This window comes from Myotis daubentonii, chromosome 1, assembly GCF_963259705.1.
Source record: "Myotis daubentonii chromosome 1, mMyoDau2.1, whole genome shotgun sequence".
Lineage (NCBI taxonomy): Eukaryota > Metazoa > Chordata > Mammalia > Chiroptera > Vespertilionidae > Myotis > Myotis daubentonii.
Window position 1 is genome coordinate 176,672,979 of NC_081840.1, and position 20,206 is coordinate 176,693,184.

The 20,206-nt window shown below is 38.1% G+C and overlaps 1 protein-coding gene across 6 annotated transcripts in view; it reads right to left on the bottom strand.

Annotated features, from left to right (window-relative positions):
* ARHGAP24 (Rho GTPase activating protein 24) overlaps nt 1–20,206 on the bottom strand; it is a 542,367-nt gene that overhangs the window by 148,748 nt on the left and 373,413 nt on the right. The window contains exon 1 of one of the 6 annotated variants that reach the window (XM_059666188.1): nt 891–1,018. The exons of the other annotated variants lie outside the window; for them this stretch is intronic. The gene's annotated coding sequence lies outside the window, so the exon portion shown is untranslated. Of the gene's footprint in view, nt 1–890; nt 1,019–20,206 lie in introns of those variants that run through there. 6 annotated transcript variants of the gene reach the window in all.

Consider the following 20,206-nt stretch of genomic DNA (forward strand, 5'->3'; position numbering starts at 1 on the left):
GAATCCTGCTGTGCTGATCGTGAGTACACACCTATGTCCCCACATACCCTGTGCACACTGCAGCTGCACTGTCCTTGTGCACGCAACATGTGGAGTTCCAAATTCAAATATGCTAATAACAGAGTAATTGTAAGTATATCAAAAGATAGCAAAGCATTGTTTGGTTTTCTTTTGGTAACCCCAGTGGCCAAACACAAGTTTTCATTTTGATAAGCAAAAACACAGAACCTAAGGCAGTGATGGCGAACTTTTTGAGCTCGGCATGTCAGCATTTTGAAAAACCCTAACTTAACTCCGGTGCCATGTCACATATAGAATTTTTTTGATATTTGCAACCATAGTAAAACAAAGACATATTTTTGATATTTATTTTATATATTTAAATGCCATTTAACAAAGAAAAATCAACCAAAAAAATGAGTTCGCGTGTCACCTCTGACACGCGTGTCATAGGTTCGCCATCACTGACCTAAGGCATTCCACTCTGAAGTTTCAACCACTAACATGTGGGTGGACAAATGACATACCACAGCAAGTACTCTAAAAATCTGGGGATTCATATTTACATCTGAAGCAGTTGCATATGCTTTCAAGTCAGCGCTAGGATCCTGCGTATGAACAGCTACATCATTTGGCAGCAGCAATTAATGAAAGAATCCAAGAAAACGGCACCAAACTGATCACATTTCAGCTTAAGAGGAGCGCTATGTCCAATCTGCTGCCACGATCTGACACGGTGGAAAGCTGAACGGGCCATGTCAGAAAACAAGGGCATAAAGACAGCACACACAGCCTAGGACTGTGATAAACATCCCCAAACCATCAAACACAACCAACAGCAATACCTGGCAGTTTGTCTCCAAATTAACGAAAAAGCACCCAGCTCTCACCTTGCACAAACACACACTCCAGTGGTCAGTGACAAATGCAGGCTGCACTTGCAGGCTGGGAGACAGAGCAGCTGCTCTGTCCTGAGCTGCTTAAAGCACATTTGAGCCCAGCAGGCTCGGGTCCTACCCTCTGTTGGTTCGCAGCAGTTTCTCCCATGACTCCATCACCCAGGAATGGAAACCACGGCCCTCTCCCCAGCTACTGAGCTCAGGTAAAAATGCTGAGTCCTGCAAGGTCACCACAAGGTGAACACAAGGCAAAAGGGGTGTATGAGGAAGAGGAAGAGGAAGAGGAAGAGGAGGGATCATCAAGGAAAGACCCTAAACTCCAGACACCTTGCCTTTCAAGACATTCTAAACTCCATAAATCAGAGCTGCGACAATTATCAGAGAAGCAGTAAATTTGATGGCACTGAGCCAATCTCTCTCTCTCCTGCTCCCCTCTCTCTCTCTCTCTCTCTCTCTCTCTCTCACACACACACACACACACACACACCCAACACACACAGCCAACACACACACACACTTCCACAAGCCATTCTAGTTGTCCAGACATCCTTTTTAAGCCACAACGTTTTTTGCAAGCCCTTTCCAGGTAACAAGGCATAAAGAAATGTCTTAGAAAATTGAGTATTTGAAAAAATCAAAATAAAGCAATTCTTTTAAGAGAAAAATCATTTCTGCTCTATAAACCAACTCATATGATTGAAGTCTTGCTTTTTGTGTACGTACTAGAATTATGCAAACACCACCCCCATATTAAAAAGATAGCAAAGATGTATTTATTTCATAGATGACTGGCAGAATCAATAACAATTTCTCATAAAAATTCCTAGCATCTTTTTCAAGATTAGTCTTGACTTCTACACATTTAATTTGGAGAGGTTTCAAGAAGGCATTTCTTGTCTAAAATATAATCATTCAGCATGTATATGTTACAGACAGATACAAACATGCATATAAATGTTTCCCTGTAGAGTCTCCCTAGGGTCTTGCTATCCATAGTTTGGTTTTCCTATCAAAAGCGGAGAAGTAACAATTTTAAGATTACAAGTATATTAAAAAATATTATTTCTGTTAGCTGTATATGTTTTTTTTTCTTATAGATATATAATTATTTACCTATGTTTAGAACCACAGCTTTAACAGGAAATTATTCTAACTCTTCAGTCACTTTCCTCTCTCCTCCTCCAACCACCACTATTCACTAGCCCTGTGATTTGAGCAATTTATCTACGCCCATGTGTGTTAATTTTATAATCTACAAAATGGGGATTCGTTACTAGTGTCTGCTCTGTCTACATCATGGGTTGGTGCGAGGGTGAATAGAACAACGTATAGGAGACAGTACTTCGTAAGTTGGAGTGCCAGAAAAAAAGGGACTTACTGTATTTCCCGCCTTCCACTGTCCTAGTTAGTACTGGGACTACTGAGTTACTTTCTGTGTTTTCAAGAGGACTTGGCTTCACAACAGTGTTTGTTTCAAGTGGGCTATAAATAGAGTTCAAGATTTTACTGCACGGCTGTCCTCCTTGTGGCGGATCCTGATGGCAGCAAGCACATGGCCAGTCAGTCAGTGAGCAACATGCGTTCCATCTGGCCTCTGAGGCAGAGCCAGACCAGCTGAAACTCTGGTAGAAACAGTTCATGGGTTTGGCTGTTTCACAGTTCGCCTGGTGCCCCCAGCACTCCTGGGTTTGAGGGGCTTCCCCACAGGGATTAATGAAGGGGAAAGCTTGGGGATGGAATGCCAAGTTCACTGCTAAGTTAATTCAGTAACAAATGTTCCTGGGCATCCAGGCTAATGTTCCTGCAATTATGTACGCATTATTTAGAGATTAGGTTGTTTCTGGTGGGGGTGGGAGTGGGCAAGAGAAGGGAGACCAGTGGAGAACAGGAAAGGGACTCACAATGTGAGCATCTGTCTCATAAGACACAGAGGGCTGGAGCGTCCTGGATATCCCCTCAGTTCATCCTCACAGCAACCATACCAGGTTGCTGAAATTATTGCCATTTCATACATGAGAAAAGTCAGCCTGCAGACTGTTATCACAGAATGGTAGAGCTCGAATTACAATCAAGGTCAGCATGGCCTAGAGTCCTATATTCAGAGTAAATACGTTAAATTATAACTTTCTCAGACAGAAGAGGAAATAAAGTTTGATTTTTAAATAGTGGGGGGAGGAGAGGCAAGCATGCAAGTACTAAGAAATCCTCTTGAGATTATTTACTGCATGTTAACCTTATAGAGTGCAGAAATTTTTAGAAAAAAGAAATACTTTGTTCTTTAAAAAAAAACACAATGAAGTCGTTTTAAGATACAAAAAAAAACAAACAAAAAAACAAACATACAAAAAACACTCACACCAATTTTGTTAATATGTGCCAAAAGCTCTTTAAAATTTTGTCCCGCCTGTCTTCAAATAGACAAAGTGAATTTAGAGGTCTTTCTCTATGGCAAAATACCTCTCTGTTTTCCAACATACACCCAATGCATTATTTTTTTTCAATCTGTTCAAATTAGCAGAACCTTAGGAATGTCCATAAGGAAGTGAGGCAACCTCCTACCCTTAAACGTAGCAGAGAAGGCATTTTTTAAACTGTAGTTTTGAGTACAGTAGAGGAGTCATAATTTTCAGTCCTCTGGGTCTGAGGATGTGAATAAAATGCCAGGTCCTTTCTTGCAATTTATTGGGAAGCTGGAGGCAGAGTCTGACTGCACCCTACATGGTACATGTGTCTGCTCCCCCCTTTTCAGTGGCAATCCCAGTTATAAGAGTCACCTTGTAATTGGATCTGCAAGCCAGCAGTCTGATTCATAGCAAATTCTAGATTTCTGCATTCAATCTCCTTTTTCCATAGTTTTGCAATCTTTTCAGAGAATACCACTCTTTGATTGTAACTTGCCTTGGCTTTTAAAATTTCCATCTGCAAAGTGCACCATCTAAAGTTCCTTCATGAAATCTGCCTCCTCATCCTCCCCACACCTTGCTTTAGAAAGAAATCCATAAATTTGGAAGTCTTGCAGAGAGAAATAGTTCGTTTCAGAAATTTTTATTTTATTAAAAAGGGGTTTGTACTGGTATTTGGGCCATTGACTAAGCTAGTAATACATCAAAATAAATAGTGGATAAAAAGAATAAATATGCATACTTTAATGTCAATTTTCCATGTTAAATTGTGAATGAAAAAAACCCCGGAACACTAGTAGTATGCTAAATAAGTAATCAACCCTCATATAAGGAGGTGAAGGGCCTTCAGCTATTTGATGTTCAACTCATTGCTCCTTTTGCTTAGAATATGCATTTTGACCTTCACTACAACCCAATTGTTCTAGTGGCATTGCATTTAACTATAGAACAAGTAAAATAAAAAAAGAGTTAATCTGCAATGACATTCATAACGTAAAGCAAAATGAAAAAGTTTCTTCCTCTCATTCCCAAATCCATGGTATTCCTGAATGAAGGATGGGAAAAAAAAATGCAGTCTTTTTTTTTTTTAATTAGACACTATTGCACTATGCTTTAAATTATTTCTCAAGTCAGAAATGATAAAAATGAAAATGTAGTTTTGGGCACTTTCTTCAAATTGTTATTCTGTCCCATTAAGGTGTTTTGTTTTGCAAACACTGCAGCTGGTATCTCCTGAGTGTAATTCCACCTCAGAAAACAAGAGCACATGCCTCCTCCCTTTCTTTGTCTCAGGCTCTTCAATTCTTCTGTTGGATTTTAAGAGCCTCATTTCAGAAACATGTATTAAAACAACAACAACACACCAGAAACACTTGCATGGGAGTTTAAACAAATTAAGAAGAAAGCACGTGAAAGCAGGGGTTACCATTAGTGATCCGGTGGAGAAAGTAAATAATGTCTTGGTTTCCTATTTGGTTCTTGCTATCTTGTCCAATGATAATATCTTCTAGATTGTCCTAGTGGCCGTATTTACCTTCACACAGATACTCAAGGCAGTCGGGCCTGAAGTCCTTTGAATCTTTCCACTTAGGGTGGGACTGGGCTCCCGGATGACTAGGACAGTATTGTTTCCGGTTTGGAATCTAATGAGAAAAGGTGTTTTTCTAACATATTTTTCCCCTGCCTCTCCCTTCAGTTTGATTCCTTTTCTTAGGCCTTAGAAACAACCCCCGTGATAATATCTATAAGCCACGGAAAGCAAATACTGTTCAAACAATGAAGGTCTGTAGGGAAAAATTTAGAGGAATCTGAAATGTGTAAGCTTTTAGCATTCCAGCCACTTTGTATGGATGCTTAAAGATATATGAAGTCTCAATCTTTCTATAGTTAAAATCATAAAACTGAACATTTCCTGCACAGTCATAACTTACTGTGTCTTAAAAGATAACTTTGCTTTTTACTGGATGGTAATTATTATTATTATTTTTTTGTCTGCAAAAAGATCTATTAATGCCCTTTCTACTCTAAGATGTGAAGAACCACTGTCCTGGTTCTCCTGAAAATTTTCCTAAATACCTCTGAGTGGTTTAGAATAAACAAACACTGGGGAGTATAATTAAGGTGGAAAGGAGAACCTGAAGATTACCCCTTCTGAATGCGGAGAAAGGGATTTCTGAGCATTTAAAGTGATATAAAAATGTATAGTCAGGCCCTCGCTAGTTTGGTTCAGTGGATAGAGCATTAGTCTGCGGACCAAAGGGTCCTGGGTTCAATTCCAGTCAAGGGCATGTACCTCAGCTGCAGGCTCCTCCCCAGCGGTGGCCTTGGTAGGGGTTACTGCAGGAGGCAACTAAGCAATGTGTTTCTCTCACTTTGATTATTTCTCTCTGTCTTTCCCTCTCTCTTCCACTCTTTCTAAAAATCAATGGGAACATATCCTCAGGTGAGGATTAAAAACAAAAAATGTACAGTCAGGATCACTGGAGATATTTAAAAGTTTTGTAAAAATATAGCCTTACAGTATAATTGCCACCCTTCACAGCACCACAGGACATCATAGGCAGGTAACCTGCACAAAGGGCTCTCAGCCACCTGGCCCCTGAGAGTGGTGATCACGGCCTTGCTGCTGTTCACCCAGCGTCCTTCAGTGAGAGCTCCTTCGGGAAGCCAGGGACATACAGGAACATGGGTGCTCCTCTTTTCCATCAAGTGAATCCTTGAGGGAAAAATCTTCCAAAAGTTCAGTGCCAATGCCCCTGATATATCTTAAGATATATCTCTATGCCATGGTACAATGATGATTGACATTTAGAGCACCACCTTAGGACTTTTAAGACTCTTTATGGTACATTTACTGAGTAAAGCATATTAGAAAATAGTGTGTGCAATGGTATCTGAATTTCGTAATAAATGTTTAATAGTATAGAAAAATCTGCATTACAATGTTAATAATTTTATCTTTAAGTAGTGAGATTGTAGCAATTTTCTTTTCTTCTTGATTTTTCACTTTCTAAATGTTCTGCAATGCCTTTTACTACCTAGAAAGAAAGAAAAGAGAGAGAGAGAGAGAGAGAGAGAGAGAGAGAGAGAGAGAGAGAGAGAAGAAAAGAAAAGAAAGAAAAAGAAAGAAAGAAAGAAAGAAAGAAAGAAAGAAAGAAAGAAAGAAAGAAAGAAAGAAAGAAAGAAAGACTACGAACTCTAGTTCAAGACGATGTTTGGGAATCATTTTTAAAAAATTTAACTTCATTGTTGAGAGTATTACAGATATTGCCCATTTCCCCCTCTTTCTTAAAAATACATTTCTAGAAAAAGCTAATTCACCATGCTTATAATCTCTGCAACTGGAAAAATTCAGTCTTTAGACCTGTTGTTACCATTATTATCACCATCTGCATTAAAAATATTCATGAGGACACATAAAACATTTGAGATTCCACCGTATTATAGCATAAGGAAAATATAGAGTAGTTGGTTTTATTGATTTTTAGAATATAAAAAAAGGGAGATAAGCAAAATAACAGATGTGTATCTGCATGTAAAAAATAGAGAGAGAATGGATATGGTGCAAATATAAATAGCATGATATATATTCATGAATACATAATCATAGTTTGGGTTCACTACTTATTTCTGAAAGGGGAAAAGTAAACAGACAGTATATATATGACCAAGAAAAGCTATTGTCTTCTGAACAATGACCTTGCCTTAGCACATCTTTTAGGGAGATCTTTTCTTTAATGGCAATACTAATTTCTTTGGGGGTAAGCAGGGTCCCTGGCTGAGAGATTGCATTGCCGATGTTACTTAGGCCTGACCTGCACTTCCATTTGTGTTCTGTATACCTGTCTGTCCTAACTGGGAGCCAACTGGTAGAGAAGTCAGGATTACAAGACTATCCAAAGATCATCCTGTTAATTAAATGCAGACTCCAGTCCTCAGTGTGTATATTTCTTGGGAACAAAAGTGTTGAGCACAAAACTCTGGAGGCCAGTGAAGATTATTTGGACTCAGCTTAAAATTCATCCACCTGCTAATGTTTTATTTATTTGTTTGGTTTCTGAAATAGCATTTGAGGAACTGAAGAAACAGACTTAATCTATAACTTGAGCATTTAACCTTTCATTAATTAAGTCATAGCCATGTGTTTATTTTTAAATTGAAATAAATTTTCTTAACATGCTCATATGGAGAAAAGGTTCATGAGCTGAGCAGGGTTCTACTTCAAGAGAATGGGTTTTACTCTTTAAACAAAAAGTCAACACAAATGAAATTGAGAACTCACTATGCTCTTCAAATATTATTGAGCTAGAGGCTCAAAACTATGAAAGTGTGGCATTTTCAAAATAATATTTTCCAATAAATTATCTTAAGAAATACACTAAATAGTACTTTTCCTTATGTTCTATCGTCATTCGGACTGTAACTAAACAAATTTCTTTTTGCATTATTCCTACAGTTTAGTTGGGCTACAGCTAGAATTTCAGTTATTTTTGAAAGCTGAATAAAGTTTGAATACACTTACATTTTATTTGTATGGAATGAGCTAATATAATTTATTAACCTTCCTTTTGGTTGATTAAAAAAACAATTAAAAAACTCAATTTAAGCATTCATATAGAAATAATAGTAAGATACCTGTTTTATGGATTCATTTTATCATGAAAAAAATTTTTTTTTAGTTTAATCAATTCAAGGGGGAATAATCACTCTATGTACCTGTTTAAAATTTAACAGTATCAGTATTAAGGACGAGTTTCTCCTTAAAATTAAATATCTTAATATTAAAGAAAATGATATCTACATCCCTTTCACCAGTACAGTGTTTGTATCTATCTACATACATATACTAATATACATATAGATATATACTCCAAGCTTTATCCATGTGTAGAGTTTTATATGGTTGTAGTCATAGTTCTTACAATATTTACAATATCATTTGATTTTTTTATAAGTATTTTTCCTTGTATCATTAAAATAAGATTTGGAGAAAAACTTTGTAAACTGCAAAATATATAAATAAAATCATTATTATATTTGTTATTTTAAATGCCTGCATAATAATATTTTGAATTAATATGATATAGGTTATTTATTCATCCCTCTACAGTTGGGTTCAAATTTTGTTTCTAGATTTTCTAGTAAAATTACACTATTATATTATTCAAAATATATTTTTCTGTAGATTTCTTTTTTTTCAAAGTCTTCTCTTAGAATAAATTTCTAGAAAAAAAATCACTAGGTCACAAAGTCTGTTCTAATTCAGAGCTTTGTTTCTTAGGTGCCAAAAATTTGGCATACATTAGCTTTACAGCATCTCTTTATGGGATGGAGGATGGGTGAATAAGAACATTTATAATTATTTGTTATAGATTGTGTTGGATATTTTAATCCACATGACAATTTTCTGTGTTCTGTTGGTCCAAGTTGTTTGTGCAAATTTTGTAACCATGTTTCTCTTTATCCCTAGAACAAGGGTGAGCTATAAATATTTTATCTCAATAACATTAAATATAAGTGATGCTGATCTTGTTTCATTTATACATGCTGATAAGTTCTAAATAACTACTTATACAGTTTGTTTACCAAAACATATATGTTACTCAAAGAACCCATTGTAATTTTTACTTGATAAATTACATGTGTGGATTCTTTGAAGCTGGCTGTAAGCTTGCTTTCTTAAACTGAACTTACTTCAGCTATTTCAACAAAGAACTTTTAAGGAATTATACTCAAACACAAGGCAGTATTTTCATTCAATAAGTCTACAACAAAACAGGCCACAAGAACATAAAATCTGCATATGCACAGGAACTTCCTTAACACTGGAATCATATTGCACTAATATATTTTTATTTGCTTTGCCTTTCTCTACCACTGCCAATTTGCAAGGGGAATTAGAAAAATAAGGAGAATCTAAAGTACCTCCAAGAATCAGCAGCAAAATGGAGAGATATCCTTTTTTGGTGGAAAGAGACCAAGCATGGGGTCATGTGAACTCTACCACTTACCAGCTGAGCAACACTTGGCAAATCATGTCTTTTCCCTCTCTCTCATTTTCCTTACCCATCGAATGAAACTTAAATCAGACTGGATGTTGAACTGCCATATAAACTGAGAATCTGAGGAGTTGTTATTTTTATGATAAACTACACTAAATTTTATGAATTTGGTGTTACATTGATTTGGAAATGAACTCCATGACTTTTGTGGCTAGTCAAGTATAAATAATAACACTATATAAAGATACTAGAGGCCTGGTTCACAACATTTGTGCACTGGTGGTGGTGGGGCGGGGGGGGGCGTCCCTCAGCCCGGCCTGTGCCCTTTTGCAGTCTGGGAGCCCTCAGGGGATGTTCCACTGATGGTGGAGTGGGGAGTGGGCCTAAGTCGCAGTTGGACATCCTTAGCGCTGCTGCAGAGGCAGGCCGCTGCACTTGCTAGCCATCAGCCCAGATTGTGGCTGAGTGGCGCTCTCCCTGTGGGAGCGCACTGACCACCAGGGGGCAGCTCCTACATTGAGCATCTGCCCCCTGGTGGTTAGTGCATGTCATAGTGATTGGTTGTTCTGCTATTCAGTCAATTTGCATATTACCTTTTTATTTTATTTTTTTTATAAATATATTTTATTGATTTTTACAGAGAGGAAGGGAGAGAGATAGAGAGTTAGAAACATCAATGAGAGAGGAACATCGATCAGCTGCCTCCTGCACATCTCCTACTGGGGATGTGCCCGCAACCCAGGTACATGCCCTTGACCGGAATCGAACCTGGGACCTTTCAGTCCACAGGCCGACGCTCTATCCACTGAGCCAAACCGGTTTCGGCGTATTACCTTTTTATTATATAGGATTGTCATCATGTCATGCCAATATTTTATTCATAAAGCAAAATAAAAAAGGAATGATGCATAAAAACTGAATTTATAAGCATTTCCATGCAGCTTTGTAGTTGCACAACTTCCAAACTGGCTAAACAGTGGTTCTCAAAATATTTCTTCTGGTAACTACTTCCCTCCTCAGGTCCCATGACATTTCCCATTAAAACAACAACAAAAAAAGAAACTATATAATGGCAGACTATCTCTTGTAAAGAGGGCTTCTGTGACATATTGAGAGAGAGAGGGTAAGGCTAGGAATGAACAAGTGAGCACAGGCTCTATTGGAGGCAATAAACATATCTACCCACCACAGGGGATCAATAAATGTTGTTAACCGGCTGCAGAGAAGAAAACAAATAGAAGAAAGATTTCACTGAGGTGGAAAGGGCCTGCTGTTCTTGAGCCCTATTTCTCTCTAATGAAAAGATATATTACCTAAAACTAGTTTTCACTTTCTCACCGAAGTTCTAAATGTTATGGTCAGCAATATTAGAGGCAGAAGGATGCATTTCAAGGGATCTGCTGGCACCCAATTGAGGTCCTTTTGATGATAAAACCAAACACTTCCTGCTACCTAAATGTCTTAAATGTTTCCTTTCTGATTTACATGGTCCCAAATTAGGCTAAAATGGACAAGAGAATGAAAAAAAAAAAAACAAACCCAAAAAACAAAAACCCATGTGACATCAGAAGTTTCTTCCTGACCTTTCTGAGAAAGAACAAACAAACAAACAAAAACCACAACAACACAAAAAAACAAGACAAATTATGGAGCAGTGACTTACTGAATATAATTATTTTAATTTTACAGATAAGAAAAATGAAGCTTAGGAAATTCAGTATTCTTCTGTCAATACATTAATATCATTCAGTAAGTGTTCACTGAAGCAACATTTTCTTAGATCTAGTCCTAAGAGGGATAGAGACTTGGGTTTAAATATTGAACTTTATGGTAATATCTGATACAGATCATGCTACCTAAGAATTTTATCAAAACAAAGCAGTTAGCCAACTGGGACAGATTTTAACCAAGACCCCAGGATCTGGGGTACAGAGCTATGATTTTGTATTAAATATCTCATTAAAAGTCTTTACATTGAAAGGATTATCTCCACTTGGGTTTATACTTGGGTTTAATAATTTGATCAGATGTAAAACTCTTAATTCTAATAAAATAAATTCTGTGGGGAAATTTTCACTTTTCACAATTCAGTAAGTTTCCCACAGCTACATTTCATGATGTCCTCTCCTAATTTCTAGTCAGCATTTACTCCCCATTTATATATGTAATGAATGTTTGTCAAGCAAGACTTGTTTAACTGTTTAGGATTTTTTCACTTTGAAGAAATAGATTTTAACTCATAGATATGAAAAAAAGACATCAGGGATTGGACATTTGAGGACACTAACACCCTAAAAGTAAAGTCATATATATATATATATATATATATATATATATATATATATATATATATATATATATGAGCATTTGAGTCAGGCCTAGAAAACACAATGAGATTTTCCATTTAGTTGTTATTTCTACTTTACTACAAAGTTCTGTCTCATGATTTCTACTCAGGTAGTTAGGTTGTTTTCTCCATCGTTATAGATCAGTTGCTCCAGCCAGTCAAAGCAAGGCAGGTTATAGATGAATAAAAAACACATGATTCCTATTGCTCCTATGCTTAGCTCCTATGTGAACTTTGACCCATTGAGGTGAACTGAGGAAGTTACTATTCTGTCCTGGTCTTTGGTCTTGGTCTTTCCAATGAAGAGCTTGACTATTTTTTTTTTAATTTTTATCATCCTGGAATGAGGTAGTTCTTTCTTTCTTTAAGATGTTTTTATTTATTTCAGAGAGAGGAAGGGCGAGGGATAGAGAGATAGAAACATCAATGATGAGAATCATTGATCTGATGCCTCCTGCACGCCCCCTATTGGAGACTGAGCCTGCAACCTGGGCATATGCCCTGACCTGGATTAGAGCCATGACCTCCAGGTTTATCGTTTGATGCTCAACCACTGTACCACACCAGACAGGCTGAGGTAGTTCTTTTAAAAAGAAAATAAAGCCAGAGAGAAGCTCTCAGAGTAGAAGAAGAAATTATTTTCTGGTTATTGGGCTTAGTTAGGTTGAGGAACATGAATGTCTAGAAAGTCTTCTAAGTGATAGACTCCAAGATGATACTAGCTACATTGAAACAGAAGAGCGGCCATGGTGCAATTGGGGCAGGTCACTCTGGAGAGCAGGTGGTATTTCATGGCTTGTTGTTTTCCTTTGTTCCAATGGGTCCTTTGTAAGAACCCAGTCTTGTATGAAGTATTCCATTGGTTATAATAGGGAAGGCTGTATTGAAAATTATGAAAGCATAAGGTCTAATACAGTCATATGGGATGACTGCAAAGAGCTAATGCAAACACATCTCCTGAAGGGAAGGAAACACTCAAAGCTCTCAGGAAAAGGGAGTTGAAGCTGCATGGCCCCGTGTGAAGGAGTGGAGAATCTCGGTTTTATTGTGAAGGTTGGGAGAAGTTTCCATAAGGCAAGGGAAGATATTTGTTGTTGTTGTTGTTGTTGTTGTTGTTGTTGTTGGGGGAAAAATTCAGTATATACACTGAGTGGCCAGATTATTATGACCACCTGACTTTTGTAGGCAAATTAGCTATAATTTCACAATGAAGTTGCTAGAGAGCCAGACCATTATAAATAGGGAAACAGGTTGTTTACCATGACAGTAGAAGTGATTTTTTTCTGAAGATATGGGTAAACAACGCGATTTAACAGCCTTTGAACATGGGATATATGTATATATACATATATACTGAGTGGCCAGATTATTATGACCATCCCATCAGTACTTAATTGGGCCACCTTTTACCTTCAATACTGTAGCAATTCTTCTAGGCATTGACTCCACGAGATGTTGAAAGGTGATGCAAGGAATCTGACACCATGCCTGATGAATAGCACTGTCCAGTTCTGTGAGATTTGATGGTTGTGGAACCAGCTGCCTGATGGCTCTTTTAACTTCATCCCACAAATGCTCAACTGGATTGAGATCTGGTGATTGTGGGGGCCACCTAAGCAAGGTAAAGTCTCCCTCCTGTTCTTGACACCACTCCTGCATAATACAAGCACCATGGCATGGCGCATTGTCTTGTTGGAAGAAGCCATCTCCATTGGGATATGCCATCAACATGATAGGATGAACTTGATCAGCAACGATACTTAGGTATGTTGTGCTATTCAGACGTTGTTCCACACAAATTAAAGGGTCCAAATCATGCCAGGAAAACATGCTCCAAACCATAACACTGCCCCCACCAGCTTGAAGGGTTGTACTCATGCATGCGGGGTGCATGCTTTCATGCTGTTTCTGCCAAATTCTCACTCTGCTATCTGCATGATGCAACTGGAAACGTGATTCATCAGACCACATGACTTTTTTCCAATGTTGAACTATCCAATCCTTGGTTCCTGTGCGAATTGGAGACGTTTTATCTTGATAACTGCAGACAGCAAAGGTGTTTGAACAGGCCTTTGACTTGCATATCTCATATGATGCAGTGTACGGTTAATTTGCCTACAAACATAAGGTGGTCATAATAATCTGGCCATTCAGTACATATATAATCGTCCCAAAATTCACCCAAGATTTGCAATTGAATTGAATTGCAAATCTCGCGTGAATTTTGGGACACCCTATATATTCCACGTTCAAAGGCTGTTAAATTGCGTTGTTTACTCATATCTTCAGAAAAAAAAAATCACTTCTACTGTTGTGGTAAACAATCTGCTTCCCTATTTATAATGGTCTGGCCCTCTAGCAACTTCAGAGCGAAGTTGTAGCTAATTTGCCTACAAACATCAGGTGGTCATAATAATCTGGCCACTCAGTGTATATTCCTATTATGTGTTAGATTTAGCTGGATTTTGAAAGAAGTCTGAATTAGTTTTTCTGAAACTTAGTTGATGTTATAACAATAATCATAACTTTAAGATTTTTATTTCATAGTTATTAATGCCCTCACCACGAACCTCTATTTGACAGAAACAAACAGCCGGATTTATTTTAATTAGCTATTATTATCCAATAATCATGGCATGAAAAATATATAAAAACTAGAGGCCCAGTGAATGAAATTTGTGCACGGGGCGGAGGGGAGGGGGGGTTCTCCTCAGCCCAGCCTGCACCTTCTCCAATCTGAGACATCCCTCTCACAGTCCGGGACCACTGGCTCCTAACTGCTCACCTGCCTGCCTGCCTGATCGCACTTAACTGCCCCCCTGCTGGCCTGGCCACCCCCAACTGACACCCTAGCTGGCCTGGTCACCCCCAACTGTGTGCCTCCCCCACCGCCAGCCTGGTCGCCCCTTTCTACACCCCCTGCCGGCGTGGTCGCCCCCAACTGCACCCCTGCCAACCTGGTCTTCCCTCACTGCCCCCCTCTGCTGGCCTGGTCACCCCTCACTGCCTCCCCTACAGGTCTGGTCACCCCCAACTGCCCTCCCTGCGAGCCTGGTAGCCCCATGCAGCCTGCTGCTCAGTCATTTGGTCGCCCCTCACTAACCCCCCTGCTGGCCTGGTCGCCCCACACAGACTGTTCGGTCGTCCGTTTTGTTGTTTCAGATGTGGTAGTCACTTAACCTTTTATATATATAGATGATTTTTTGGAAATTCTCACTTACTTGGAGCTCTGATTCATTTTTTTAAAAAACAAAAAACCTTTATTATAAAGGAAAATACTATTATGTCACCAGCTTTTATTTCTTTCTCTCTCTTGTACTAAAGGGTGATATTAGCATATTTTTAAAAGATGCTAAAATCAATTTTGCATATAATACATGCATTAACTTTTCTCTAGATGCTCCTGATAATTTGGTAATTATCTACATGATAATAAAGCATGTGAAGATCTTCTCCAATCTGTAAATACCAGTAGCTGCTCTTAATTGGGGCTGCATTTTCACTATTAATTTTTTATTTTACTTTTTACTACACTGTAAGTGGAATAAAATGATGTTTAAGAGATGGCAAAAGAAAAACAAAATTTTATAGTAGAACCAGCCTAGAAATTTTGTCATATAGATCAAGTAGCATGAATATAAGATGCAATAGATTTGGCTGATAATAGGGTGACCTCCTTGCATACCGAGTCTCTTTGGGCTGAGCATTTCATTGCCCTTGACTAGGATTCTGTTTCTATCCATATACACCAGCTGCTGGATCTCAAGTTCCAGGGTGAACTCACCCCTAAGAAGAGGAATAATGAAGAAGATCCACTAAAATTTACATAACTTTAAAATTACTAAAAATATTTTAAAGCATTTACAGTTCAGCATCTTGAGACATTCTTTTTGACCCATTTACTAGCTATATCACTAGAAGTCATTTCAAATGCTGACAACTTAAATAGCCAATAAACTTCTCAAGGAACACATAAAAATCTTAGGATCTCAGCCTTAGAAAAGATGCCAGTGGCCATGTAATTCAAATTTCTATCTCATTATTAAGAATATGAGTGAACCAATTTTTCCAGTTCACTATAGTAGACCCTTAATATTGGAAGAGAGAATTGTCCCAACCAAACCTTTCATGAATACAAACCTTTTGAACAGGTATTATATGTCATGAATCTTCAGGGTCACTTATAAAAAGTAAACCCACCAAGTAAACTTTGAGAAGGCGTTGATTAATGGATGCATTACCTTCATTGCTCTTCTCTGTATTAACAATTTTAGTAACATTTAATTTTTGAGAGAATACCTCAAATTTCTCATGAACATTTGTTATAATAATTTTATAGGTCTCTAACTTAAAGAGAAATGGCACACTAGAAACATTTTTGTTTGATTGGGGTGAAAGAATGAAATGTTGGTGTTTAGCCAGCTTTTGTTAAAACTTTAATATCTTTATGAGAACTATTTATTACATTTGCTAAGTAGAGCAACACTAGAGTAGATGAGGTAATAGAAACGTAAAGATTTTCTCAATAAATTATTAGAAAATTAAATTGTGCAAAGAGAGTCCAGAAAACAAAGAAACTGAGGCACAAAACAGCTCAGTGACTTGGCCAGGATCACTCAACCATGTTAAGTAGAGGAATCCATGAGTGGTAATGCAGGTCACCTGGCCTGGAGTCCACACTGCTGCTGTGCTATGCTACATTAGGAAACACTGATGCATATGCTTGTACTTGGCTTTAATTATGATCAAGAACAAAATGGATAGTATGCTATTAGCACCATGTCCTTCAGAGCTCTGGCATTACTCAAGATATTATCTCTGTTATTTCACATGTGAAGAAATTGAATCAGATAAAGGTTAAGGGCATTTTTCAAAGTCACAGCTATTTTGTGCCGCATATTAAAGATCAAGAAGATATTGTCTAACAAAGTTGGTAATTCACTTATATCAAAGGCAAGGCTAAAATTTTAATAAAGGAAATTTCAGTAGTAATGTCTATCACGTATGGGGCAATAGTTAGGTTCCAAGGATTTTACATACATTCTTATTATCCTCTCAGCAGCCCTGAAAGGTAGAGTCTCATTTTCTCTCATATTATAATCATGTTACAGGTGAGAAAAATTGAGTCTCAAAATTTTAAGTGGCTTGCCCAAAATTATGTATGTAGCAGGTATCAATCAGGATTGAACTCCAAAGACCATGTACTTTCAGATGTACCTTTGGGGGACCCCGAATGATACTCTAATGCAGGGAATTGAATACAGGTAAAGATAAATCGCCTACTAGGCACACCTGCTTTTTGCAATCTCTCTTTGCCATCAATTCCCCCCACCCCATGCTGCTGCTCCACTTCTACCACTTATCCCTTCCTCTGGTCTGTAAAGCTCTATCCTTTTCATCACATTAAAACCTTCCTTTATCTTTTAAGGTTGTCTCATCAGAGTGTTCTGTGAGCCAGAAACTTTATACAACAATAAAGGATGTTAGAACTAAGCACTGGAGGGTCCTAAAGTAGATTCAATCCCTGGAAAAAAAAAGGGGGGGGGAATGGGTGATAAATAATGCTAAATAAACTTTTAAATGTATGACTATATTCAGTTGTAACATTTTGTAAGTGACTAAGCCTTGATGGAATAAGGTAATTCTGTCTTACCTGGAATACTTGTTTAATGAATTGCATGAATAATTCTTTTACAGGCTCTGTCACTGCCACCTTGACATATCCATCTCTGTATAACTAGCTAGATGTTATTGTCTCTTTTTTTAATTTTATATAACAATATCTTTATTCTCACCCATTTCAAACATAAGGGCTAACTCGTTTTCGAATTTTAATTCCTTTCATTACCTAATACAGAACCCCACAAAATGTTAATCTTGTTGATAATGGTGGCTACATACATGTCAATAAGTGGTTATAGTGATGACTGAAGAACTGTATTTAACCCTGTTTGTAACTATATAAATAGAAGGTCCTTCTGTTACCTTTGGGGCTGTCATCTCCCTTTGTTTATCCCAAACTGTAATAGGGTGTCATTATGATTCTCCACCCAAAGCTTATGACAGTAGCTCACCTTAAGTCTGATGAAACGTGGGAGGATTCTTTAATGATCCTTCCTATGACTTCCAGGAAGGTGAAGTTTCCCATTCATATGTAACAAAGAGTTTGTTTTCTGTCAACAGACTCATTTTTCAAATCACTTACCTTCTTTCTTTCAACAAGGAAAGCCATTTTTTTGGTTTGCATTACCTAATTGCTATTTCTTTGGGGTCTTTTTCTTTCATAATTAAAGCAGCAATCACTACCATATGGACATGGAGACTGCAGAACAGGAATAAAAAACCTGTCAGTCAAAATATCGAAACAAGACTGGGAAAGAGCTGCCTCACCGGGCCAATTTCCTGTAACTCTAGACCCATAGTTCACACTCTCAAGATGATTTCTCTTGATCTTCCTTCTTTCTGACAACATTTAAGAATAAAATATTATGAACAGAGGCAGAGAGAAGATGGAGTGTAGGTATTACCTTAAAATGAAAAGCTGGTAACCAACAGTATAATTCATTTTACCAAAAAAAACACCAAAACCCAAACAAAATACTTCTGTCTGAGGCAACTGAAGGAACATTGGAGAGAATAGGATGCAAGGATTGAGGGATTCACAGTAAACGAAGACGGGTTCATGTGGTAGAGAGGTTAAAGCAGCTGAAAGGAAGCCAATATAGAGCCCAGTGCTGCTCAGAGGGAAGAGTCAGCGCCTGCCTAGATACTGAGTTAGAATGGCAAGGTTTGAAAGTGTTCATTTATCACCCCGAGGGCCTAACATTGAGAATCTTGCTTTCTATTGATGCCTGCTACATATTTTCCCCCCCAAAAGAATCACACTGAAATAAAAAAGCATATTTTTGGTATTGAGGGAAACACACAAGAATGCTGAACATCCGGTTTCTTTCATTACAAGAAGAAACAAACAACGAAGTAAAACTGTCAACAAGTAAATAAAAATATGTATAAGGGTTAGTTAGGAAGGAAAAACTCTTCTGCTCCCAAGAAAGACAGATCAACATTGTGTTTATAAAGTCCCAGAGAAAGGAAAAATGTTTGCGGTGTCAGCGAGGGAGGAGACAAGAGATAGAGAGAAGTACTTGGAGGGATGCACACCAAAGTTGCTGACATCAGGGAGGATAAAGTTGCTGGAATAGTGAGGCTTAAAATGCCCCAGGGAGATAAGACCAGAGGAGAATGGTGACATGATATAGCTTTGGGGCCAGCCCCGAGACCCCTGGGCTCCAAGGCTGGACAGAGCCTGAGGCCCCTAGTGAACTTGCAACAGAAGCAGCAGAGACATCTGTCATCAGAATATTACATTGACCATTTCGGCCTGGTTGGGTTAAAGACCTGCCAGTCCTCTCTATGAAATTTTAACATAGCCCCAGTTTGGGAGGTAGGAAACATGGCATGAGGTTATTTCTTAAATACCCTGGTCACTTGGATTTCAGAGCTTGAGTTAAAATAATTAGAAAAACAATGGAACTATTTGGCACTGAATCAGCAGTGGGGTAAAAATTACACTGATAGTTATGTTACCCGCAGTGTTGGAGGCAGAATTGGACCTTGGTTCTTGAGTTTGGCAAAGTAAGGATGTAGAGGCAAGAATTCAAATTATAAGAGAAAGTTTATTTAGAAAGTTACAGAGGTAGAAGAAGTGAGCCAGCTGGGCTGCATGGGATCAGGAAACAAGTTACAAAAACAAAAGAAGGGCCCTTGGAACACAGGAGAGGGAAAGGCAGAGGTCCTGCGCCTTGTGCGGGGAGGGAGAGGGGAAAGGGAAAGGCATGAGTCCTGGGTCGGTCCTCTTGAGGGTTTTAAAAGCTGGGAGTTTAGGGGATGTCTTAGAGGAGGATCTCAACAGAATGTTCGTCAGCTTTATGAGATTTATTCCCCTGACTTCATTTCTCCTTTGGTGTGGTTGGCACAAATGTCACTAATTGGAGTTCTGTGATGTATCTCCCTGAATAGGGTGATTTGAGCTATTTACCGTCTAGTTGGGGAAAAGAAGGGAAAACCATTTACTCTTAAGTGTCCTTGGTTAGGGAAACTAAGATTTTGCAATTTACCAGATGGCTGTAAATTACTTGGTCATTTAATTATCTGCCTCAGTTCTCCTATTCCACCTGTCCTGGCTTAGTAGCCTGTCTCAGTTATACAATTCTTCAAGTGAATTTATGAAAATAATAATTTAGCCCAGCTGGCATGGCTCAGTGGTTGAGCATGGACCTATAAGCCAGGAGGCCATGGTTTGATTCCTGGTCAGGGCACATGCTCAGATTTCGGGCTCAATCCCCAGTGAGGGTTATGCAGGAGGCAGCTGATCAATGATTCTCATCATTGATGTCTCTCTGTCTCTCTCTCCCTCTCATTTTCTCTCTGAAATCTAGAAAAATATATTTTTTAAAAGAAAATAATAATTTAATGAGGTGGTGGAAAGTTTTTCTTTTTTTCTAATATGTTTTTTATTGATATCTTTAGAGACAGAGGAAGAGAGAGATAGAAACA